Source organism: Mustela putorius, unplaced genomic scaffold (assembly GCF_011764305.1).
Source record: "Mustela putorius furo isolate JIRA1106 unplaced genomic scaffold, ASM1176430v1.1 tig00000785_pilon_pilon_pilon, whole genome shotgun sequence".
NCBI lineage: Eukaryota > Metazoa > Chordata > Mammalia > Carnivora > Mustelidae > Mustela > Mustela putorius.
Window position 1 is genome coordinate 11,163,983 of NW_025421480.1, and position 26,177 is coordinate 11,190,159.

Sequence of the window (26,177 nt, forward strand, 5' to 3'; positions counted from 1 at the left end):
TGTTAGGTAAATTCTGTTTTGTTTTGTTTGTGAACAAGAACATTGTTCTACCCAATGCGCTTTAAGATCCTTATTATTGGGAATCCAGCTTCTAAATGGTTTAATAAACCGGCAGGACCCCGGAGTGTATGGAAACAAATACCGTACTAGAAGCAGGAGAGACATCGGTCTCCTGGTTTTACTAGAACTAGCTGTGTCACTTTAGGCAAGTGGTCTCTCTCCTCTGAGGAGAGGAAAAGTCCTCTACTTGTATAATGAGTTTTAAGGATTAGGTGACCCACCACTAAGGTCTATTCCTGCTTTACTATTCTCAGTACAAGACATTTGTTCCCTTTCCTATAAAAACGTACAGTTTTCATCAGCGAAAGCAAGCTCTGGGGTAAGGAAGACCATCAGTAACTCCAGCTTCTTCACAGTTAGATCTTGGTGAATAAAACTTTCAAGCTTTCCAGACACTTGTTTTCTAGAGTATGTAAAATCTGTTATATCCCTTTATGATTGTGATTATATATGAAGCAAATACCTTGTTTAGAAATTATCTGAACTACACTTAGAGAAAGCAATGCATTTTTGGTTTGGGATTTTGTTTTTGTTTTCTCATTAAATAGGAGTTTCACCGCTTAACCTGAAATATCCCAAAAGTCTTCCTGTCTTTGAAAGCATACTCAAAAACAGCTCAAAAACAGCTTTTGTGGCTTAAAAGATTATACAGATACTAAGCAAAACATTCAGAAGAAACTAAGTGCTCTAGGAAAACTTCTCTGACTCCAGCATTTAGAAAGCTGGCATTGTTCTAGAAGAAATAAGTAAGGAGGAAGACCTGACTGCCTCTATTTCTAGATAATGAAGCTTTCATAGGATTTTAAAATTGGGAAGGTCTTAATGATCATCTAATTCAGCAGAGGCATACCTCTCAACATTTCTGCCATTTGGTCAACCATCCTCTGCTTTCACATGTCCTATGACAAAGAACTTACCACCCCATGCTATAGATCATTCCACCGAAAGACAGCCTTACTCATTGATAAATTTCTTCTGTAAATAACCCTTGAGCTAGGGTTACTGGAAGCCACTCCGAGCCACAAACTGTGCCAAATACTTACTCTTTGTTAGAGGCCTGCCCCTCATATTTGTGGGGTCTGGGGCAAGAATACAAACAGAGGACCAATACCGTACGTCTAAATGTGTAAAAGTTATATATCAAACTGGCAAACTGTTGGGTAAACTTATTATGTAGATGTACTTTGACAAAAACACCTTCCATAGACTGAATTGTGTCATTCCCCCTCAAATTCATGCACTGAAGCCCTAACCCTCAGAAAACACTCACCAGAAACTCATCAGCAAACAACTTTGTGGCCCCTGAGTCTTGGACATCCAGTCTCCAAAACCGTAGAAGAAGAAAGATCTGTTGTTCAAGCCACCCAGGCCGTGGCATCTTGCTACAGCGGCCCAAGCTGACTAATACAACACCCAAGCTGAAAAATCAGAGAAAGCTGTGGTTTTTTTACATGAGCAAAATAAGAAAGGCAACAGAATTTCCTTATTATTTCATACATCTGGGTTTTCTGTTGATGAGCTGTATTGGCTGAGTAATAAAATAAAGACATACATAATTCATAAATGCTATATAATTACCTTCATTTTAGTAAAATCACTTGGTACGTGGTTATAACCCAGATCTTCACAGAATTTATGTTCTGTTGGCCCTGAACTGTTTCAGTCACTGAAGCAGATGTTCAGGGCTGCAGGCAGTACCATGTTAGGGCTGAGCACCGGATCCCAAGAGGTCCCCGTGTGTTCTTGAGTACAGTGTGTGTGTGTGTGTGTGTGTGTGTGTGTGTGAATTTACAGGGCCCTCTGAAGCCCACCACCCAGGACAGAAAGCCTCTCTTGCCTGAGACTGAGGTTGGGATGCCATTTTATTTGAACCCAAACCTGTAAATATCACATACCACGCCTTTCAGCCGACTCTGTATTTGGATATCTTTGAGGTACAGAGTTGTCTTAGGGTATGAGTACCATGTAGAGTTTCAGAATTTTTTCCTGTACTTGAGGGCATTTTATTCAAATGCAAAACACACTTTATACACCAAAGTGCAGAAGAATAAAGAAATGAGCAAATCTGACTCTGGGCAACCAGAACTAAATCCTGTGATCACATCATCCTATATACAGGCAGGTCTTGATCTCACCCCACATCCATCCATCTCTGAGCTACATTTGCCAAAAAGCTGAAAGTTAGATTCCGATAGCAGAACAAAGACAAGTTAGGATCTCCCCTCTGGCTCCCCCAAAATCCCCCCACCAAAAAAACCCTTATGCATTTATCTATACTTAGGCAACTATCTTTTCTTTTACTTAAAATATCATTTTCTTCACATGAACAGAACAATAAAATAAGGTGCACTACAGATACTGATTCTCTTAGCTATTCAAAGTCCCCTCTTATTTCCTTTCTCCTAAAGGGGATATAAGAACTGGGTTAATACCCGCTCTTGGTTTTTTTTTTTAAGTGAAAAAAGATATAAAAATGAAAGTAAAAATCTTTCTCTTTATTCTTAACTGCCAGTAACAATTACCAGAGTTAACCATGCCAACATTTTCTTGTGGAACTTTCCAGAATTTTTCTAGGCATATACAGGCCTTTTTTTTTTTTTTTTAAATCAATGGGATCATGCCATCCATGCTCATCTGAATTTTACCTTTTTTTTTTTTTTTTTAACCATTACAATTTATCCTGAAGATATTTCCATTTTATCACACAGAGAAAAAGCTTATCTCCTAAAGCTCTGAAAACAAAATGAGATAGTTACCTGTCATTAACACCAGATCTGGGGTATATTGGGCTCTCAAAAAATGTTAGTTTCTTTCTTCCCTTTCAAATTTTCCTTTTCCTCCTGCACAAATTTATGATTGTGATCATGGAAGATTTGATCACGTATATATAGATGTAGGTACAGAAAGTCACAGAATTTCAGAATTTAGAGTAGATGGCTCTTACAAATTACTTGACTTACAGGGTGGAGCCTGTACCCAAACCAAATCTTTGCTTTCAGTTTGGTATTCCTTTAATCCTTTTTCATTTCTAATATAATTTTGATTTTTATCTATTTTTCATCTTAAATATTAAAGTACATGCAAAGGTATTAAACAATGATAAGACATCAACTTGTGTATGCAGCTTAAAAGCAACAAGACAGTAATTTTCATTTAGAGACGGTAACTCAAACCAAAGATAATACTTGGTTTATTTGAAAAAATATTAACTGTGGCAGAAAACTCAAAAGGATTAGTTCTGGGAAGGACTCAGGGTCTGCAGTGTGAAAAAGACTTACTTCTTCCGCTGTCTGAATCTGTTTGCATATACATTTGTGTTTCTGCTTGAAAAACTAGAATACGCCGCAGATAGTCCGGCAATGTTTGGTAGCCTCGTGTTTTGCCTAAGGATACATTCCTCAAAGCCTTTAAAATGCTAATGAAGGAGTAGAGATCAGGAGTTCAGGAAGGAAAACAGGTAGGTTAAAACCAAGAATCCCGGAGAGTGATATTAACATTGGAAAGGGAACAACACTTGGGAGTTCCCCGTGGAGGATAAAAGGAATTATGATAAGAGTTTACACCCGGCAACTTGGCCAGTGAATTTACTTTGCAGTTATTCTAAAAAATACAGGTTTGTTTGAGAATAAGAGAGACGCATGGGGGGAGGGGGCAGTGTAAAAAGTGAAATTACTCCATTTAATCTGGCTGAAAATTTTAGAGAATAACTTATCAGACCAACATAATAGTGATGTCAAATAAACTCTTTTTTGCTCTGAAGAGACTGGCTTGTTTTTCTCCTAAACATATGATGATCTAAGGAAGCTGCCTAGAATGAGGTTAGGCAATCTATCACATGACCCAAATCCCCCAGCTCAGACTCCCTTTGGAAAAAATTCTGAAAGACTCATGTTTACATCACAAGGATAGAGAGAAGGCAAAACACAGAAGGAAGCAAAAAAAAAAAAAAAAGTTAAGGCTGAAGTTTTGGCAAGTCAAGTACTCTGTTATTTAAAAGTCCTTTAAAGCACAGAACCATAGAAGTGGAAGGACTCTTAAAGGTCACTGGGCCCCCTCATTTTCCAGATGAGGAAACAAACAGGGGCCCAGAGACTCATCCAGGTCTCACAGACAGTCAGAGAGGCCCCAGTCTCGGAATCCACAGCTCCCCAGTCAGTGCTCTGGTTATGACTGGCCCCTCCTCCCATAGGCTGTTTATTTCCAGTGGCCTGATGTGCACTCATTCTATGCCTACCCTGCTTTTAAAAATGATTCTATGTTTTTCTTTTCCCTCTACTAATCATATGAAATTATCAATCTAATACAAGGAGATCGTATATCTTTACTTGAGTGGACACCTCAGCTATGTAAAGACCCGTCCTTTATGAAAGGTGTGGGAAAATAATGACAGTCCCTCAAATCGTTCCGATCCTAGGGTACAGAGATGGAAGAGAAGGTGGGTGTGGAGAGGCAGGCACCTTACTGAAACATTCATACTACACCCAATTACACACACACACAAACCAAGCATACCAAGCACACCAAGCATATAGACAAAAACAGACCATGCCCATTCAAAGGTGTGAAATAGAGACAGCATGAAAAAGAGGAAGAGATCCTTGATTCATTCCAAAGATCTATGCCTTCAGCAAAAATTTACATGTACTTTATTGTTGATTATAGGTTCATTATTGTTGATTATAGGTATAACATTATACAGCAGAGCCTTAAAGATTATTCATCTTGCTTAACAAACTTTACACTTGGGATTAGTAAATTCCCAATCCCTGACAACCACCATTCCACTCTTTGTTTCTATGAACTTGACTATTTTAGAGACATCGTATTAGTGGAATTGTGCAATATTTATCTTTCTGTAACTGACTGACTTCTCTTAGTATAATGTTCTCAGGATTCATCCATGTTACCACATATCGCAGAATTCCCTTCTTTAAGGCTGAATAGTAACCCACTGTGTGTATAGGCCACACTCTACCCATCCATCTGTTGATCGACAAGTTTACACTCTTTCCATACTCTGGCTATTGTGACTAGTGCTGCAATGAACATAGCAGTGCTAGTATTTCTTTGAGATCCTGATTTCAATTCTTTCAGATACTCAGAGGTGGGCTTGCTGGATCATATTTTACTCTTATTGAGAATATTTTGAGGAAACTCCATTCTGCTTTCCAAAGCAGCGGCACCATTTCGCATTCCCATCAAAAGTATGCAAAGGTTCCAATTTCTCCACATTCTCACCAACACTTGTCTTTTGTTTTGTGATACTAGCCACTCTGAAAGGCTTGGGGTAGCAATTCATTGTTATTTTCATTTGTTTTTCCCTAATGATCAGTGACATTTTTTTTCCATATAGTTGGTGATCTTTATGTCTTCTTTGGAGAAATGTCTTCAAGTCCTTAATGTATTTTCTTAATGTATTTTCTAATCAGATTATTAGGTTATTGTTGTTGGACTTTTTAAATGTTTTTATACTGAGTTGTAGGACTTCCTTATATGTTGTATCAGTCAGGATTCTCCAGAAAAACAGCACCAATTTTATACACACACACACATATTTGTACAAGAAAAAACTCATTATAGGAATTGGCTCACATGATTATGGAGGGGCTAAGAAGTCCTACAACCTGCTATTGGCAATCTGGAGAAACAGTCAAACCAGTGGTATAATTCAGTAGGTGTTCAAAGGCTTTAGAACCAGGGGAACCTATGGTATAAGGCTTAGAGTCTCAAGGCCCAAGAACCACGAGATCTGATGTCCAAAAGCAGGAAAAATAGATGTCCCAGCTCAAAAGAGAGAGAATTCACCAGTCCTCCACCTTTTTGCTCTGTTCAGGCCCTCTATGGATTGGATGATGCCTCCCACTTTGGGCAAAGTGATCTTCTTTATTCAGTCTACTGATTCAAACACTTAGCTCTTCCAGAAACGCCTTCACAAACATACCCAGAAATGTTTTACCAGATATCTGGGCATCCTTGAGCCCAGTCAAGCTGAAACAAACTAGCCATCTCATCAATTCTGGAGATTAACCTCTTATCAGTCAAATGGCTTGCAAATATTTTCTCCCATTGGACAGGATGCCTTTTCACTGTTGATTATTTCCTTTGTTGTGCAGAAACTTTTTAGTTCAGTGTAGCCTGGCTTCTTTATTTTTTATTTTTGATGCCAGTATTTTTAGTGTCACATTCATGAAATCACTGCCAGCGCCAATGTGATGAAACTTTCCCCTTCTTTCTTCTACGTGTTTTACAATTTGGGGTTTTATGTTTAAGTATTTAATCTATTTTGAGTGGATTCTGTGTATGGTGTAAGGAAAGGGTCTGATTTCAATCTTTTTTGCATGTGCATATCCAGTTTTTTCAGCACCATCTGTTAAAGACATTATCTTTTCCCCACCCCGTATTCTTGGCCCCTCTGTCAAAGACCAGTTCATAGTATATACGTGGATTTACTTCCATGGTGCTGCATTTGGCTTGTTAGTATTTCGTTGATGATTTTTGCATCTATATTCATTAGAAGTCTTGGCATGTAGTTTCCTTTTCTTGTGGTATCTTCATCTGGCTTTGGTATCAGGGTGATGCTGGCTTCATAAAATCGGTTTGGAAGTATTCCCTCCTCTTCAGGTTTTTGGAAGAGTTTGAGAAGGATTGGTGTTAATTCTTCTTTAAATGTTGGAGAATTTACTAGTGAAAACATCTTGTCCTGGTCTTTTGCTAGGAAGTTTTGGATTACTGATTCAATACCCACACTGGTAGTAAGCCTGTTCAGACTGTCTACTTCTTCATGACGTAGTCTGATAGGCCGTATGATTCTACAAATTTATCCATGTCCTCTAGGTTATCCAGTTTGTTGGTTTATAATGGTTCACAGTATAATTTTTCTTAACATTATATGATGTGCTTTGTATCGTGACAAGTTTTGACTTAAAGTCTATTTTTTCTAATGTATGTATAGCCACCTCTATACTCTTTTGGTTACCATTTACATGAAGTATCTTTTTCTTCCCTTTACTTTTAGCTTATGTGTGTCCTTAAATCTAAAGTGAGTTTCTTGCAGACAATATATTGTTGGGTCTTATTTTTTTGTTTTTTTATCCATTTTCTGCCTTTTGATAGGGAATTCAATTCACTTACAGTTAATTATTGACAGGGAAGAATTTATTATTGCTATATGGTTGTTTCCTATTAGTCTTGTACTTGTCTATTTTTACGTCTTGTTTTGTGTATGGGTATACATACACACACGTGGATATATATGTCTCTATGACTCTCTATATATCCATATATTTCTACACATATGTCTATATCTATATATTGCATCGGTATGCTTTCTCTTTTTCTACTGTGTAACTACTATGGGAATTTTGTGTGCATGTATGGGGGGTTACCTTGGAGCTTACATAAAATATTTTATAGCTATAACAGTCTATTTTTTAAAAAAGAGATCTTATTTTTAAGTTATCTGTACAACTAACATGGGGCTTGAACTTGTAGCCTTGAGATCAAGAATCACACGCTCTTCCAACTCAGCCAGTCAGGTGCCCCTGCAACAGTCTATTTTACCTACTTAAGTTCAATTGCATATAAAAACTCTATATTTCAACTTCTCCCCCAATACTTTTTTACTGTTGTGAGAATTTACATTCATTCATATTGTGTATCTTTTAACATTTTTTTAAAAGATTTTATTTATTTATTTGACAGATAGAGATCACAAGTAGGCAGAGAGGCAGGCAAAGAGAGAGAGAGGAGGAAGCAGGCTCCCTGCTGAGCAGAGAGCCCAGTGCAGGGCCCGACCCCAGGACCCTGAGATCGTGACCCTAGCTGAAGGCAGAGGCTTAACCCACTGAGCCACCCAGGTGCCCCTCTTTTAACATATTTTTAAGGTATATTTTAATACTTTTGTCTTTTAACTTTTATACTAGAATTAAAATTAATTTACCCACTACTATTACAGGAATACAACATTCTCGTTTTGTCTATGTATTTACCTTTATCGAGGTTTCATACTTTCTTATGCTATTATGTTGTTATCTAGCATCCTTTCAACTTGAAGTATTCTCTTTAGCATTTCTCCTAAGGCAGGACTAGCGGAGATGAACTCTCTGAGCTTTTGTTTGCCTGGGAAACTCTATTTCTCCTCCCTTTTTATGACAGACATTTTTGCTAAGTACAGTAGTCTTGCTTGGCTTTTTTTTTTTCTTTCAACACTTTAAATACATCATTCTACCCTCTTCCGGTGTGCAAGGTTTCTGCTGAAAAATCCACTGATAGTCCTATGAAGGTTCTCTTGAACATGCCAAGTTGATTTTTACTTGTTACTTTCAAAATTCTCTTTTTCTTTGGCTTTTGACAGTTTGTGTGTCTCAATGCAAATTTCTTTGCATCCATTCTTTCTTTGCATAAGCTTTCTGATCCTTTCTCTCTTCCTTTTTCTCCTCTGGGGCTTTCATAATGCATATAGTACTATGTTCGATGAGGTCCCATAAGTCGCTTAAGTTTTCTTCACTCTCTTTCATTCTTTTTCTTTTTGCTCCTCTGACTGAATTATTTCCAATGACTTGTTTTCAAGTTCACAGACTCTTCTCTTTGCTCTAGTCTGCTATTAAACGCCTCTAGTGAATTTTTCAGTTTAGTTATTGTGTCTTTCATCTCCATGGTTTCTACTTGGTACTTTTTAAATATTGCCTATGCTTTGCTGAAATTCCCACTTTGTTCATGCATTTTTCCTCTTGACCTCAGAAAGCATCTTTATAACAGTTATTCTGAATTCTGTCAGGTAAATCCTATAACTCCATTTCATTAGGGTCAGTTTCCAGAAATTTATTTTCTTTCTTTGTTTGGAACACCTTTGCCTGATCCATCATTTTCTTTGTCTGTGCTGGTGTTTATACATTGTACAAAATAGGCACCTGCACCAGTGTTCACGGACTGACCTTGTATAAGAGAAGATTCCCACCTATTAACCCTGCCCAGGATCTGGGGGCAGGGGGTGTGTCTGTCAACTCTTTCCCTCCACAGGAGAAGCAGGAAGCTGTGGTTTTTGTGTGCTTGCTCTGTGCTAAGTCAGGGGTGGGGAAGCTATTGTATCTATCATCCAAACCACAGTCCCTATTCTCCCTGAGGTGGTTAGATAGCGTCAGACCCATCACAGCTCCAAGACTGACATCTGATCGCTTTATGCTTAGCAGGAGGGAAGATCTATGACATTCACCAGCCAAAGCTGCTGTTTCCATTCTCCCTCAGGTAGCTAGATTATGCTGGACTCATCAGAGTTCTAAGACTTACAAGACAAATCAGTCCTCGGGGAGCTCCCTGGGAAATTCCAGGGTGCTGGATGCATAAACCACACTCTCTTTTCCCTAGGAGAAGCTGGGAGTTAGGGTTCTCCTATTGATTGTATGGCACTGTGCTGGGAGCAGGGACTCTGGTGAAAAGGGGTCCTGAATATTGGCTTTGGTGTGTCTGGCTTCATTTTTACCTAGGGTGCAAGAGCCTTACAATTAGTCTGTAGATTTTACATAAAGTGAATCTGTTTGTGAATTGTTGCTGACTTAGTATGTTTGTGAGGGAAGCAGGATCCAGGACTTCTAACTTTGCCATCTTGCCAACATTGCTTCTGGAAATTCTTGTTGTATAGATTTTTGTAAAGTTCAAATACTTTACCTAAATTTGGAAATCTTTTTTATTTACAAAAAAAAGCTGCTCTTCAACATCTGTGATATTTTCTCACTTAACAAAACTGATTTCTAAATTTATGACAGTTTTATTTAAAAAAATACATCATTCGGTATTTCAGAGATCATTGTTTATAAAACATATCAAGTTCAATAAAAACATTTTTCTATTCTTATGAAGAGCCAAAAATTACCAACAGTCATAAAAAAAAAAAAGAACTGGTTAGATATATTTTTGCAGAAATAACAAATGTTGATTTAACAGAGCAGAAATATTGTTTCACCAAATCTTTAATATATGGAATTTTACTTCAGGTCAGAATAAAAATGTCACCATGGACTTTATTGGGATACCACAGCATATTCTAGTCTTTGGTTTCAAGCACTTCTAGATTCTATTAAAGACAACAGAAATGCTACCATAGTAATAACTGACCTATAAGTGGCAGGGAGGCAGTTTATTATTTTGAAGTATAATTCTATTAATAAGCTTCCTGGAAAAGAGCAGGTAATAATACTATACAAACAGAAATCTACTTTTAAGGTTTCAAATTTTAGGGTATCAGAGAGATTTAGTTATGTGTAAATAAACATATTCTGCTAGACACAAAAGAGTTAATAGCAAAAACTTTTATCTAATGGTTAGTTCAAATGCTATTTAAAAAATACACTCCTGGGGTACCTGGGTGGCTCAGTGGGTTAAAGCCTCTGCCTTCAGCTCAGGTCATGATCCCTGGATCCTGGGATCAAGCCCCATACTGGGCTCCCTCCTCATCAGAAAGCCTTTTTTTCCCTCTCCTACTCCCCCTGCTTGTGTTCCCTCTCTCACTGTGTCTCTGTCTGTCAAATAAATACATAAAATCTTAAAAAAAAAGAAACTACTTCTTTCTAAGGTTTATTCAATAACCAGTGAACTATAGCTTAAATAATGGCAAACACTCAATGAGTTATAAAAATTATGCTTGATTTTCCATTAAGAATTATTATTTTTTATGATATTACTTATTTATTTGACAGAAAGAGATCACAAGTAGGCAGAGAGGCAGGCAGAGAGAGAGAGGAAGGGAAGCAGGCTTCCTGCTAAGCAGAGAGCCCAATGTAGGGCTCGATCCCAGAACCCTGGGATCATGACCCAAGCCGAAGGCAGAGGCTTTAACCCACTGAGCCACCCAGGTACCCTCATTAAGAATTATTATTAATGGAAAATATATCAGATGAAAGCATAAGGGGTTGAATTTTTCAAAACTGACAACTGTACAGGTGGTGCAGTAAATTCGCATCCGCAGCTAGGGGGATGGTTAACTGAAAATTCTAGTTAGTTGTCCAAACTACAGCTTCTAACTAAATGTGATCTTAATTACTAATATAAATTTGGTTATAGGAAATAAATGTTTATGAAAGATTGCTTGATGGACATGATATCCTAAACGTTACCTGTTGGAAGAACAGGGCAATTAAAAAGTTTTCTATCCAAATTGAATTCAGAGTTAGATTAATGGGAGAGCCAGAAAACCTAGTCTGAATGTACTAAAACATTAGTGGAAATATAATGCATTAGAGAAAATTGCGTTTATCAAAATCTCTCTCAGAAACTGAGATAGGTGGAGGTGACTGGGTGGTTCAGTTGGTTAAGCAACTGCCTTCAGCTCAGGTCATGATCCTAGAGTTCCAGGATCGAGTCCCTCTTCAGGCTCCCTGCTCAGCAGGAAGTCTGCTTCTCCCTCTGACCCTCCACTTCTCGTGCTCTCTCTCTCTCTCTTTCTCCCAAATAAATAAAATCTTAAAAAATATATGTATTAAATTAAAAAAAAAAGAAACGGAGATAGGACAGCGTATTGGGATAAGACATTTGGGGTGGGGCACGAGACCGCCAGTGAACATGCTCCAACATCCAGAAAGTTGCTAAAGTGCAGTTATAAGAACATGTTTTGCTTTAAGGGGGCAAGTTCAGGAAAAGAGCTAAATTATTCAGGGTAACAGACTAACCTACCAACCTCCTTCTAACCTCCTGTGAAGTTTAATGGGATGTCAATGAATAATATCCTGACCAGCCATTCACATGCTCTTGGCTCAGCCTGGGGAGTACTCCTGAGTCCTTACAGAATTGTCTTTACTTAGTAATGCTTTGGGACCATAAGGTACACTCTAAGAAAGTCACATGAAACATAATATTCTATCATGGGGATAAAGTTAAGAGTGAAGGATCCTTTTCATAAGATCTACAATAAGTCTTTTTGGAAACAACCACTTTGTTTTTATCTTAAGGACATTATGGAATTTGCAAGTGAGCTTACCTTCCCTTTTGCTTTGAATGATGGGACACTTAAGGGACAGATTTGCCATCTCATTCTTGAAACAGGTTCAGAGTATGTGTTTCTTACCTCTTGTTTCTTAACTTCTATTTTCTTAACCAATTTTTTCTTTCACCTGTACTCCTTCAATTTTTTTTTCACTCTTCTATGTTAGTAATATTTTTGAAAGTTACCTTTATTCCTTTGCAACTAGCTGGAGCCCCTGATTCCAGGCTCTGAGGCCTTCCTCTTGGTTAATCACTCATTTTGACAGAGCACCGCCTCTAGCAGCTGCCTGAGATAAAGGCAAAATGAGAAATAATTTTTTTCGATATCTCATTTATTTGAAATGGTCTTTTGATATCTCATTTATTTGAAATGGTCTTTCTTCTACCTTCACCCTTGATTTTGGCTGGCCATAGAAAAGTCTCTTTTTCTGTGCTGATTGGGCATTTAAAAAGTAGCGTTGTTTCATTGTTTATAATTTAGCTGTTCTAATACCATTGTACTGATCAAATTATTTAACAACCGTAGGAAATCAGAGCAGGCAAATAATTGAGCCACTGTTTTCTGGACCTTAATATTATATATTATACACAAAGTTAACACCGTATAAGGGAAACTCTTGGGTTCTATTTGTCAAAATATTAAGAACCTATTTTTTCCCATGTTGTTTGTATAACCTTATACCTTTCTCTTTTTTATTGTAGATGCCATATGCCAAGCTGGCTTATATGAGATAAGATTACTGACCCCTTTTGGGGCCTCATTCTGTTTGCTCATTCATTCATCATTCACTCCGTCAATATCTCTCCCTTTCTCAATTTCCCCATCTGGTTTCCTTTCTCTTCACCATTGTCACTCTTCTTTCTTTCCTCCGGGAAAACCCCATAAATGAAAATCTATAACTAACCAAAACACAGATTGGGAGAGCAATGACACTGCTTGAGCCCAAGGCTCGGAGTCAGCCACCTCCCCTCTGCATTCTAAAAGCGAATTCTCTCTACCACTACAGACGGACAGCTGTGGTACCTGATTTAAAATACCTTAAGATTTCAAGTTGAAAGAACTGGGCTATGAGCAAGACACTGTGCCAGGTGCTTTCATCTCAAATTCCTCCTCATAGCAGTTCTAATAGAATTCTGTGGGTTTACTGTGGTTTTATAGGTAAGAAAGAGGATACTCATAGAAATGAATTTGCCTTAAGTTCTACAGCTAAATAAATGATCAATCAGTATTCAAATGTAGATCCACACGAAAAGATGCTCAGCACTACTAATTATCAGGGAAATGCAAATCAAAACCACAGTGAGATATCACTTTATGCCTGTCAGAATGGCTAGTATCAAAAAGACAAGAAATAACGAGTGTTGGTGAAGATGTGGAGAAAAGGGAACCCCCACGCACAGCTGGTGGGAATGTAAATTGGTACAACCACTATGGAGAACAGTATGGACGGTCCTCAAAAAATTAAAAATAGAAATACCATATGATCCACTGGATTATTTACCCAAAGAAAAGAAAACTATGAATTTGAAAAGATATATGCACCACTATGTTTGTTGTAGCATTATTTATAATAGCCAAGTTATGGAAGCAACCTAAAAGTCCGCCAATAGATGAATGAATAAAGATGTGATGTATATAATTACACACACACACACACACACACACACACACACACAAAGAGGAATATCACTCAGGTATAAAAAAGAACAAGCTCTTGACATTCACAACGTTGCTAGAACTAGAGGGTATTATGCTAAGTGATATAAGTAAAACAGAGAAAGACAAATACCGTATGATTGTACTTCTATGTGGGGTCTAAAAAAACAAAAGAACAAGCAAACAACAACAACAACAAAACCAGACACAGTCTCATAAATGTAGAGAACACACTGGTGGTTGCCGGAGCAGAGGGGGTTGGGGGGGATGGTAAAATAGGTGAAGGGAATTATGAGATACAAATTTCTAGTTATAAAATAAACTGAGGGGATAAAAAGTACAGCCTAGGGAATACAGTTATTAACAGTATAATAGCGTTGTATGGCGACAGATGGCAGTTACACTTATGGTGGTAAGCACAGGACAGTGTATAGAAGTGTCAAGTCACTAGTGAGTTTTGAGCTAAAACTAATATAACATCATATGTCAAATAAACTTCAATTAAAAAAAGGATGAAAGAAATTTAGATCCAACTCTAAAACCTAGGTTTTTAACTGAGTTTTAAGTTTTGTTTTGTTTTTAAAGATTTTATTTGACAGACAGAGATCACAAGTAGCAGAGAGGCAGGCAGAGAGAGGGGGAGAAGCAGGCTCCCTGCTGAGCAGAGAGCCCGATGCAGGGCTCGATCCCAGGAGCCTGAGATCATGACTTGAGCTGAAAGCAGAGGCCATAACCCACTGAGCCACCCGGGTGGGTGCCCCTAAAGTTTATTTTTAATGGGAAAAAGTTTTGCTTACAGGGAGGACAGGTTTTTTCAGGAATGTTTGATAGTATAACTGTAATATTGCCCTTTGGGCACTCAGGATATCTTAACTTGATTTGAGGAAGAAAGCAACTTTAAAGTTGAAAGATCATCTTTTAATCATTAATGTTTACATTAAATTGCATTATAGCTGGAGTTTTAAAATTTATAAGGTTAATTTTCACCATAGCTATAATAGTAATGAAAAATTCAAATGTTGTGATCCGTAGATCACAAAGTTTTCAAAGGCATGTAGGTGGAAGACTGTTTTGGTAGAGACTGCCCTCATAGATGAACTGCCCATACATTTAATTTACCTTCAGATAATGAAAAAAATATTCTCTTGGTAGCATATAAAGTATTCTTATATGCCAAATCTCCTCATGGTTGGTTTTTTATGTTTCAGTTAGGGAGTGACATTTTTGCTGTGTATAGACTACTGAAAAAGGACAAGTTATCCCTGTACTATTTCAGCAGTTTAAAAAAGCTTTAAAAGAAATCTGCAGTTGACTCCTGAACAACATGGGTTTGAACTGCACACATCCATTTGTACATAAATTTTTTACAGTACTGTACAAGTATGCGGTAAAAGTACAGTATTTTCTCTTCCTTATGACTTTTTAAGATTTTATTTATTTATTTGACAGAGAAAAATCACAAGTGGGCACAGAGCCAGGCAGAGAGAGGGGACAGGGGGAAAGCAGGCTCCCCGCAGAGTAGAGAGCCTGATGTGGGGTCCGATGTGGGGCTTGATCCCAGGATCCTGAGATTATGACCTGAGCTGAAGGCAGAGACTTAACCCACTGAGCCACCCAGGTGCCCCTGAGTTTTAAGTTTTAACCTAGTACTACCAAGACTCTCAACATTTACTTGAGAAAATCTTAGTCATTCTCAAACTCCTTTCTGTTCAGCTTGAAACAACAACAAAAAATTCATCATTTAATTAATATTAGGCTTTTTTTGTATGGAAGAGATGGTAATAAACAATAAAGATGGCACTGCCTTGCTCTTCACTTGCTTATTTCACAAGGGCAAAGACAATGTTCATTTTTAATATTCAATGAAAAGACTAAAATACAAACTAGCAAAACAAAATGCCTTAAGGATTTAGTTACATCAAGATATTTGAGATGGAGGGGCCACTGGGTGGCTCAGTTGGTTAAGTGTCTACCTTCAGCTCAGGTCATGATCCCAGGGTCCTGGGATTGAGTCCCACATTGGGGTCCTTGCTAAGCAGGGAGCCTGCTTCTCTCTGCCCACTGCTGCCCCAGCTGTGCTCTCTCCATGTTCTCTCTCTGACAAATAAACAAAATCTTAAAAAAAAAAAAAAAAAAAAGATCCTTGAGATGGATGTGGGGTGAAAAAAGGTAAACATAGATCATGGAGATGGAATAAAACAATAAAATCAATCCTTCACTTTATTTTGTTTTTAACACTTCTATCCAATCATTTTAGAGTAATATACTCAAAACGTAGGTTTGCCTCAGTTACATATGCCTTCCCATTAAAGTCATGACCTGGTTTACAACAACAATGGCCCAAGGCCTTTCGCTAATTTTATTTAAGATTATATTTCTAGGATAAGAAATTAACTAAAAGGGGGCACAGGTGAACTTTCTGGGATGGTAGAAATGTTCTCTCTTGATTGTGGTAAGGCTTACATGGCTGTGTTTGTCAGAATTCATAGAACTTCACACCTAAAAGAATACATTTTCCTACATGTAAATCACCTCAGTAAACTTGACTTGAAAAAAAAGCCTGAACTCTTAACCACTCAGCTAAAAATAAAATAAAACTTAAAATACAGTTTATAACTTAGGTGTAAAACAAATCTTATTTATAGGAGTGAAGCAGATCTAGTAAATTTTTGTATTTATTTATAACACTAATAATCCAACTGGATTTTATATAATTCAATATAATAATATCAACATTTTAAAATAGGATATAAAAAAATGTTTTGAATTTTTTTTTTACAAAGTAAGGATTTGGACTGCAAAATCTTCCTTATAAGCGTAATGTTGCTAAGGCAATGCTCTCTATTTTTTAAAAATCTCAAACAAAATAATCTAAGCCTATTAAAAGTTTCAAAGATTTAAACTGCCAGAATATCACCATAAAAGCTGCTTACATATTATGCTGGAAATTCTACATTTAATAGTTAAAGACAAAGAATTACCTGCTAGCTTTATTAACTGATAGATTCCACTATGTCCTAAAACACAATTGTAGCTCTGCTTCTAAAAAAGGCAAAGAAAAAAAAAACATGATTGTTTTCAACAAACCTGGATTTAAAAAGACAACAACACTATTAAGACCACAGGAAGGGGTAATTAAGTTATGTCTCCCCTTTATTAAGGTTTCAATAGATAAAAAAGCATCCAAGAAACCATTTACAAAGGTCCCCGCCTCTAATTAATTAATTGTTTTAGAGACCAAAGTCACTGGACTCTGTCTGGGAAAACAGTCCCAAATTACACATCAAACTTCTCAACTTAGATTTGTAGAATCTCAATTTGAATACCCTCTGTTTTTATTCTATCAGATATACTGAAGCCAACCACGTCAGTTTGAATTAAGAGGGCTAATGTGATTCCAAGCCCTGGAGACCCTGGAACAAAGGTACTTGTGTAACAGAAAGAACTTTTTCATTTTGATCAAATGAGTATAACTCTGGCAGATGTCATTGATCAATCAAAAAATACACACCTGATTTTTTTTCTAATATGGAAGCAAAGTGTATTTTTTTTTTTTTAGAAACCACACCTATGTCTTGAATGGTAGTGTTATTTAATAATCAGACCGATTAGTTGCCCTACCTCTTGCAAATCTTTTTTTTTCTCTTCTTTTTTATTAAATTTATTTTTTTTTTAAATAGCAAAGTGTATTTTTATTTATGACTGTGATAAAAATGCCCTTTAAGTTCACTGGGTTTGGTAAATTAACTTTTAGAAGAATGAAAAATACCTTATGTGCTACTCTCCATAACATCTAGAATAATTGCCGTCTCCCAATATCGGTCTTAACATTCTCAATTTTTTGTTTTGTTTTGTGTTTTTAGGAAGGGAGAAGGAGTTCGAGGAGGGGCAGGAGAGAGAGAGAGAATCTTAAGCAGGCTCCACACCCAGGATGGAGCCCAGCGCAGGGCTTGATCTCATGACCCTGAGATCACGACCTGAGCAGAAATCAAGAGCGGGATGCTTACCGACCGAGCCAACCAGGCACCCCAACATTTTGTTTTAAAAGTTAGACAGGCTTAACCATATCTTTATAGCAATAAAGTCTGATTTTGTTCATGTGCTTATGTTTTCTCTAATGTTTTTCACTTTAATAATATATAACAATAAAAAACCGCATAAAAATCTGAGAAAGTTTTCAAAGCCTTACTTCACTGGGAATGACTACATTCTAGATATTAAAGGACAATTAACTTGCTAAGAACAAATGCTCTAAGGCTGTTTGTGAAAAAATATTGGAGCGGTATCAGGACATCCATGATGCCTATATAAGGTACCCTAAGAGGTAACAGAACACTGCCAACTAGGCAAAAAAAAAATTACTCTAAGAATTTTATTCCTTCCAAAATTGAAATCAAGTAAATAAACTGAGTAATAAGTATTTATTAAAAGTACATAGATCATGGAAGTATTTTTATATCTGCTATCTCTGGGAGCTAGGTTCACCAGTCTGAAACTCAGCCAAGAGAAGTCCTTGTAGTGACAGTTGCTTGTGTTGGGGGGAGAGGGTTGAAAGGTCAGACCTCTAAAATGACAGTGACAATGAAGGCAGGAATGAGTCAAGAGCAAGCAATAGCAAAAGTTGGTCCTAAAGTGGCAGCTGAGAGAAGAGAAAGTCGTGGGCTCACTGGCTTGGTGCCTTTCAATGAGGACACGAATGGGACCGAACAAGGAGTCAGGTAAGATTTGCTAGTGTGGAGGGAATTAAGGGGTTCTGTGAATAGAAAATCAGAAAGCTTGGAATAGAATTAGAAAGCTGGAGAGTTATTCTAAGGAAGGAAGTGCCTATGTTGTATGTGCTACCGGGGGAGGGGATTCTGAGCTGTTACTAGTATTTAAACACCTGCCCTAATTAGATATGTTCATCAGATGTCAGTGCGATGAACAGTGACAGACATTCCAGATAAGGGGGAAAAAGGCCCAGGGTTAAAGTTACTTTGTAAATCCTAGAGTGAGAGGGAGACTCTGGGGCATAACATTATGGGATATGGGTTCTCACCCCATGAGCTCTGGAAATCAAATAGGTCTATGGTGGTTAACAAATGTATTAATTTGACTGGGCCACAGGGTGGTCAGATGTTTGGTCAAACATTATTCTGGATGTTTCTGTGAGGGTGTTTTTGGATGAGATTAATATTTCCATTGGCAGATTAAGTAGTTGCCCTCCCTAACGCTGGTGGGCCTCATCCAGTCGGTTGAAGGTATATAAAAACAGACACAGATTCTCCCGACCCCCCATCGCCCGTGTGGGTGAATTCTTCCTGCCTTTGGACTTGGAAAGGAACCACACCGTTGGCTCTCCCAGGTCTCCAGCGTGCCGACTCACGCGGCAGATCTTAGGACGTACCAACCTCCATACACGTGAACCAATTCTTTACAATAAATCTCTTACGCACACATATGTAATATTAACTGAAATAGTTTCATACAGGATTGAGCTCAGAGACTGGCACACAGTGCTCAATAAATGGAAGTCGTTATTTTTATTATAATAGAAGGCTCCATTTTGAGAAAAAATCCAAGTGAAACAGTGCCTAAAAATGGTGAGGAGGGTGGTATGAAAGTGAGTAGGAGTTTTCAAAGCTCAACCTAGCCAACAGCAAAGTGTCCCCATTAGGTCTTTCCTTCTAGCTTTCTTTCTTCTGTTGTCATTAAAGTTACTGTTTTTCATCACACTCATGGAACTCTTTGTCTGGGAAAACATAGCTGAACCGCTTTCTAAAACCCTAATTAAAATCTTGTTAAAAATCTTCCAAATATGGGGCACCTAGGTGGCTCAGTAATTAAATGTCTGCCTTGGGCTCAGGGTCCTGGAATCAAGCTCCATACTGGGCTTCCTGCTCAGCGGGAAGCCTGCTTCTCTCTCTCCCACTCCCCCTGCTTGTGTTCCCTCTCTCCCTGTGTCTCTGTCAAATAATAAATAAAATCTTTAAAAAAAAAAAACTTCCAAATACATATCACTCTTTCTTGACTTAATTAAACATAATGCATATTATAATGTGGACCTTCTGATTTGGGATTTTGCAGAGCTATTAGATTATTATTGAAAATATCAGTAGCCACTGTAACATACTATATATGTATTTTCAAAATTAGATCTTTGATAGCAACTTATTTTTTCATTGATCTTCTGTAAAATCGAGTGTGGCATCAATTCCAGCTTGTTGAGTTTTGGCTAGTAAAGTTTGACGGTAAAAATCCCCCTCTCTTTGACAGTGGTAACTTACAAGGTAGAGAGTAAATTAAATCTCTTCATTTTATATCCTTAAATCTTCTCTCAGGGTGGTAGGAAGTATTGTGCAGAAACCAAATCTACTTCAATGTAAACATTCCATTTAGCAACCAGTTGTAACTATCCCCAGAAGGAGAGCTTCTGAAAATCCTGATTTGGGAGTGGGGAGGGGCGGAGAGGGAGAGAGAGAATCCCAAGCAGGCTCCAAGTCCAGTGCAAAGACTGACATGGGGCTCAATCCCACAACCCTGAAATAATGACTCGAGCCAAAATCACGAGTCAGACACTCAACCGACAAAGCCACCCAGACACCTCACCTATTTAAAACAAAAAAATAATAATAACTATTTCCCTGTGATGAGGACCTAACTAACCCAGTGTGTGGATTATAGTTATGGCCTGGAGAACAGGACAAAGTTCTACCACCTCCAGTCTAAACGCTCACCAACTGCTTAGATCCCAAGATAATTTAGGGTTTGATTGTTTTGTCTTCTTTCTCATGGGTGGTGGTGGGGGGGAGTGGGGAAAGGTGGGCTTAGAAAAAAGGAAGCTGTGGGGCGCCTGGGTGGCTCAGTGGGTTAAGCCGCTGCCTTCGGCTCAGGTCATGATCTCAGGGTCCTGGGATCGAGTCCCGCATCGGGCTCTCTGCTCAGCAGGGAGCCTGCTTCCTCCCCTCTCTCTCTCTGCCTGCCTCTCTGCCTACTTGTGATCTCTCTCTGTCAAATAAATAAATAAAATCTTTAAAAAAAAAAAAAAAAAAAAAAAAAAAAAAAAAAAAAAAAAAAAAGAAAAAAGGAAGCTGTGTCCCCTTACTGCAACAACACAGGTGTGCAGCTCAATCCCCTTAATTATTACAAAAACTCTCCCTTCCCAAAATTTGCAATCTGCTTTGGGAAACCCCACATTTATTCAATGAAACAAAACACTATGAAAAATACAGCTCTTATTACATGCTAGCACTGTTCCAGATGCCAAAGATACAAAGACAGACACTAGTCCATAGTCCCAAGAGCTTGGTCTAGTGGGAGAAACAAACATGTAAGCAAACAATCACAACATAGTGAACAATTAGTGAGTAACAGATGTCGCTCTAAGAAAACAGGTACAACTTGGGGGCAAAGAAGACTACAGAAATGCTAACAGGCTGCCTACAGGATGCAGGTGGCCTGTCCCAAGGATAAGTATTTTTAAAGCAAAAACTCAATTTCCGGACTAAAACAACTTAATTTCTGAACGTGAGAATGTTTATGTTAAGGTTCTTATACATTATATACGAACAGAACAATAACCTACACAAAGGGAAATTAGCTCAGTTTGAGAACGTGATTCATCATCATTCACACCTGCTCCAGTTAAGTCCCTCCCAAAATAGGCATTACATTGAGGAAAATGTGGTAGCAACTGTAAGGTATTAGGACAAAGAGACTCCTGTTGCTATACCAACAATATAAAACAGTATGCGTACTTCCGGACAGATTTGTTAGATCCTAAACTGTCCCTCCTTTTTAAACTGTGTTAAGATGGATACTGAATGGGGAATAAGGCCCTCAACGCTTGCAGTTTCCATATTTATTATCTGAAAATCTCCAATGTACAAAGGCCAATGTGGTTATTTTTGGAAAACAAATGAAAATCACACATTTGGATTTGGCATTTCTGTCATTCATTCAAGTCATGATCTGCAAAGCTACCTTTTTATCACAACTAACTTTCCACCGCTTCTAAGAAAAGAGCACATGAAAAACTCAAGATTACAGCCCGACAGTTAACGTCCCCTTATTACCATTTGACATTTCCCGGTTTATCATTACATTTAGTACTCTTCTGTAATATCCAACCCTCTTCATCTAGCAAGGTCAAAAGCGTCATGAGCAGTGTTTTATAAGCTGCCTACGGAGACAAACCCTGTGAAACCTGAGGATGCCACACCAACAACAGAATGCAGGTCACCGTGACACGGCCGACCACTCTGCAAAGTCAAAATCTCAGTTCATTTTACGCTGACAGCGCTTCTTTCCAGAACTTTCCCCTCCCCCAACAAAAGAACAGGGGAGTGTCTATTTCACAAGGTGTCTGGCGCTACTTTCTTTAAAAGGAGGCTTTATGTATTTCCTAGAAGGTCACCTTGGTAAGCCGGGGGGGGGGGGTGGGGGGGGGGGACCGACGACTCGGGAAAGAGCCTGGGGTTTGCAGCATCAGGTCCTCACCCGGTGACTTCCAAGCCCCTGAGCCTGGGCTGAACCTAGAACGACCACCGCCCCTCCCACCACGTAGGGAACATGGCCTCGCAGTGCCACGCCCAGTTCGGAAGCGGGTGTCCCAGGAGGTCCCCCCACCAAGCGCTGATGGTGCCACCGGCCACGCCCGGGGCCCCCCGAGTTCGTAAACGCTGACTGATGACCCCCGACGGCATCGGGCCCCCGCCTGTTCTGACCAGCCCGCACCGCACCCCGTCCAGCGGGGAACTTTCCAGAACCCTGGACTCTCCGGGAAGTCCCGAGACGCAGAGCAGAAGGGAACTTTGGCTCAATTACTGAGCACCGACTCTGGGCAGGGCGAGCGCGGGGCCGGGCTCGCGCTCCACCCTCCGGCCGGGCCCTCATCCTCCAGGAGGCCCGCCAGCGGGGCGAGCAGGGACGGGGACAGCCGCCCCCAGCCCGCCTAGAACCCTCGGCCGCCTTTACCTCGCGCGACCCCACCGAAGCCGCCGAGCTAATCTTAGAAAACAGCGCGGCGCGCGCTCACGTGCGCTCGTCCGCGGGCGGGGGGCGCGGTTCGGGTGAGTCATGGCCCCGCCCCTACTCGCCGAGGACGCGCTGACGTCAGCCGTTTCCCCGAAGGGTGACGTCAGCGCGCCTCGCGGAGGCCGCGAGGCCGCCAGTAGAACGTTCACTGAGTTTCGATGCCTTAAAGGGACCAGGCGTCGGGTCGTGAAAGGTCTGAAGAGGTGACTCCAGTCACCCAACCGTGGGGTCAGAGGCCATCTTCTATCCTTTGTACTGAGAAGTGTTGACTGCTGAGATGGTGATGAAAAAAAGGAGAGCAACTGAGCCTCATTGGAGGCTGCTGAATGCCCCAGAACCTCCTCCTGGAAGCCCTCCTTGATTAACCAGAATCTTATCTTGACCCCAAAGTCAGAGAGTTTTCCATGGCCCTTGACTCCCTACCCCTTCACTTACAAGCCCTCCTCATATGCTTATATGTCTGTTGGTAGGGAAAAGCTGTGGTTTGAATGTTTATGTAATCCATCAGTTTGGGCCAGCTTGTCCCACTTATCACTGTTTTTACTGTATCCTAAAGTGTTCTTAGTCGTGTGATCTGTAACAAGTTACATAACTCTGGATGTGACACTGGTGAACTAGTCTCCAGACCCTCCTCTGATGCTAATGTTGCCTGTGGAAGCTTCCAGAACAAGAGCCCTGTCTGACACTGGGCCACACAACGCTGTCACAGACAACCTCACAGAGAGGTTTGCCATGCTGAGGTTTACCATTAGGCAGCTATTTTCATTACCCTCCTTGTGCCCCTGGTTTAATCCCCAAACTTTCTCTCTGAGGTAGGTATTATTGTCCCTATTTTAATATGGATGAGGAAGGAAATCGAGGTACAGCAAGATTAAGTATGTTTCCCTAGGTTACACAGCTAAAGAATGGCAAGCAGAAAACCATCCCCAGGTCGGGGGACTCCCAAGTCCAGGTTTTTAGGGATAAAGGTGGGCTGTGAAATACATCTTATTTTGTATGTTGAGTCCCCTACAACCAGCTTTCCCCTTATAACCCAAGCCCAGGGCCTCTGAACAAGTAACTGCATAACAGAAAGTGCCCAGAGAAGGCCCAGCCCCAGGGCCTGCACAAGGCTACAGCAAGTGGGGAGGTGCCCGTCCTTCGCTTGCAGGACACTGAGAGTGAGTGCCTCCTTGAAGTTTGCCCCTAAGGCACCTCACTCCCCTCACTCTAGTCCCAGCCCTACCAGGCCTACCCTGGACTCTGCGATTCCTCTCCTGAAACTAGAGAGGCCGTCCTGCCTACAGCCAGCTCCTCCCTAGTGCGTTTCTCCCGCCATAATCCCCTCCCCCTAAAACCAGCAAAATTTCCCACTGGAACGGCATCTTTATGCCAAAAACAAATTAAGAGTCAACAAGAGCTTCTCAAAGTTTTGAGCAAAATGCAGGTGCCTGTGTGGGTGAGCTGCTGTCACTCTTCTCTTCTGACAGTCGTGACTGGTCCTTGGCTGAGTGTCACTCCCACACCCTCAGAGTCCATGGGCCAGGTCTAGCAGAAGCACATACTTTCCTGCAGCTCACCCCTCAGAAACATTAGAAACTGACCCCTCTTCCCTTGGACCCAGTCTCCAGCCATTACAGAGCTCTCCTCTGTGTGTCCCCTGCTCTTGTCCTCTGGGTCATACTGATGGATCAATCCCTGTTTGCTGCTCTTTTTGCTCTGCCGGGTTCTCTGGAGCTTGTGACTGAACATGTCCTGTGTTCTTCTGGCAAAGCCTCGGGAGGAGATGGAGGAAACCACAAGTGGTCTTAGCTTCAGGGGGTGGGGGTTGGGGGTGGGGGACTGTGGGGGCAGCTTCTTCCTCTGTGGGGCTGGACACACAGACATTGCAGCTCAGAGCAGTAGGGTACCTTCAGACCAACCAGTCTAGCCCTGTTCTCTACCTAAGGGAACTAAGGTCCAGGTGGGGTGACCCACTTGGACTCGCACGGCCTGTGAAGTAGAGAGTCTTAGTCAACTGACCTTGTGCCACTGCTCTTTCCACGGATCACAGCTCTGTGACGCGTCTCCAGTGGGACAATGGGCATAACATGTGCATGATAAACTGTGACATGTCACATATGTGCTGAAACAGAAAACAGACGGTGACATGAGGTAAATACAGAGATGAAATCGTAGGGACAAATCGCAGAACGCAGTTCCTGAGGACCCCTGGCTCTTCCGTCCTCCCCTTTCCTTCTCTGTCCCATCCAATGTCAAGTCGGGTGAGGGGATGATTCCTCCTCAGACCTAGGAACCGTCGCCCAGTGGAAGGACACACTGAGTGGGATTGCCATTTTTAAACCTTCAGTAATCAGGATCTGGTGTGTCATTTCAGATTTTGATTTTTTTTTTAATCTCCCAGCCTTCCCTTCCCATTATTTTCCTATCCCATAAGCCCCATTAAATGTCATTAAGAACCTTAAATGCGACCGGCCACTCATGTGGGAGGATTGTCATCTCCAGCAAACAGCCCCAGCGAAGAAAGGAGCAGGAATCCTGGGTCTGTTCCCACCCGTGCTTCTGACTCACTGGATGACACACTCCGAAGTGTTGCTTTTGTTGGGGGAGACGTGCGGGGCATCCCACATGGCTGCTCCTCTCACAGAGAGGAAGGATCGGGCAGAAGCCATCAGCCGTTCCCACCACAGGGGAAGCAGGGGTCCCTGAGTGAATCCAGCTCCACAGTGACTGCTTAACAATGGTCAGCCTGGAACGCTGTCCCCTGTGAGCACCTGCCCCCGATGGGGCCAGTAAAATGGCTTGGACTGGATTATAGCACTTACCCCTCATGACCTCGTTCTCACTGGTCAGGAATGCACCCTAGTGATTCCTAACTCCACTCTAATGACTTGTTGTAGATCTGCCCTCCAGGAATTTGTCTGAAATTTTTTTTATTTCTGTTCCAGCCTATAAACTCTTCTCAGGCAACGAGTAGGTTTACCATTTATGTGAAAGCACTTCAGTCCTAAAAACCAGAAAGTGCTATATAAGAGTTTTTTTAAAAAAAACAACAATAATAATTTAATAATGATCATCTAATTTTATATTTAATAAATGTAAGTATATTATAATTTGATGATAATAATTAATTCAGATGGTTTCACAGACTGACTTTCAGTCACTCATCATGTTTGACTTTATTTCCGTGCACATGCACCCTTCCCCCCATCAAATAGTATTTCTCAAGGGAATGGGGTGCTGTGGTGGGTAACTCCTGTCCCTTGTAAACTTAGGTAAATACATTGAGTGTCCTCTGTGGACTGGCCATCTAGGACCAACATCTAATTCGTGCTCAAAAAATGCTTGTTTGGTGGGGACGCCTGGGTGGCTCAGTTGGTTAAGCAGCTGCCTTCGGCTCAGGTCATGATCCCAGTGTCCTGGGATCGAGTCCCACATCGGGTTCCTAGCTTGGCAGGAAACCTGCTTCTCCCTCTGCCTCTGACTGCCGCTC

At 40.3% G+C, this 26,177-nt stretch overlaps 1 protein-coding gene across 2 annotated transcripts in view; it reads right to left on the reverse strand.

Annotated features, from left to right (window-relative positions):
* The window catches only part of PACC1 (proton activated chloride channel 1), a 163,655-nt gene extending 140,886 nt beyond the window's left edge, over positions 1-22,769 (reverse strand). For both annotated transcript variants that reach the window (XM_045084701.1, XM_045084700.1), the window contains exons 1-2: positions 22,646-22,769; positions 12,220-12,320 (exon numbers count right to left, since the gene is read on the reverse strand). The gene's annotated coding sequence lies outside the window, so the exon portion shown is untranslated. The remainder of the gene's footprint in view (positions 1-12,219; positions 12,321-22,645) is intronic.
* Positions 22,770-26,177: the final 3,408 nt, after the last annotated feature.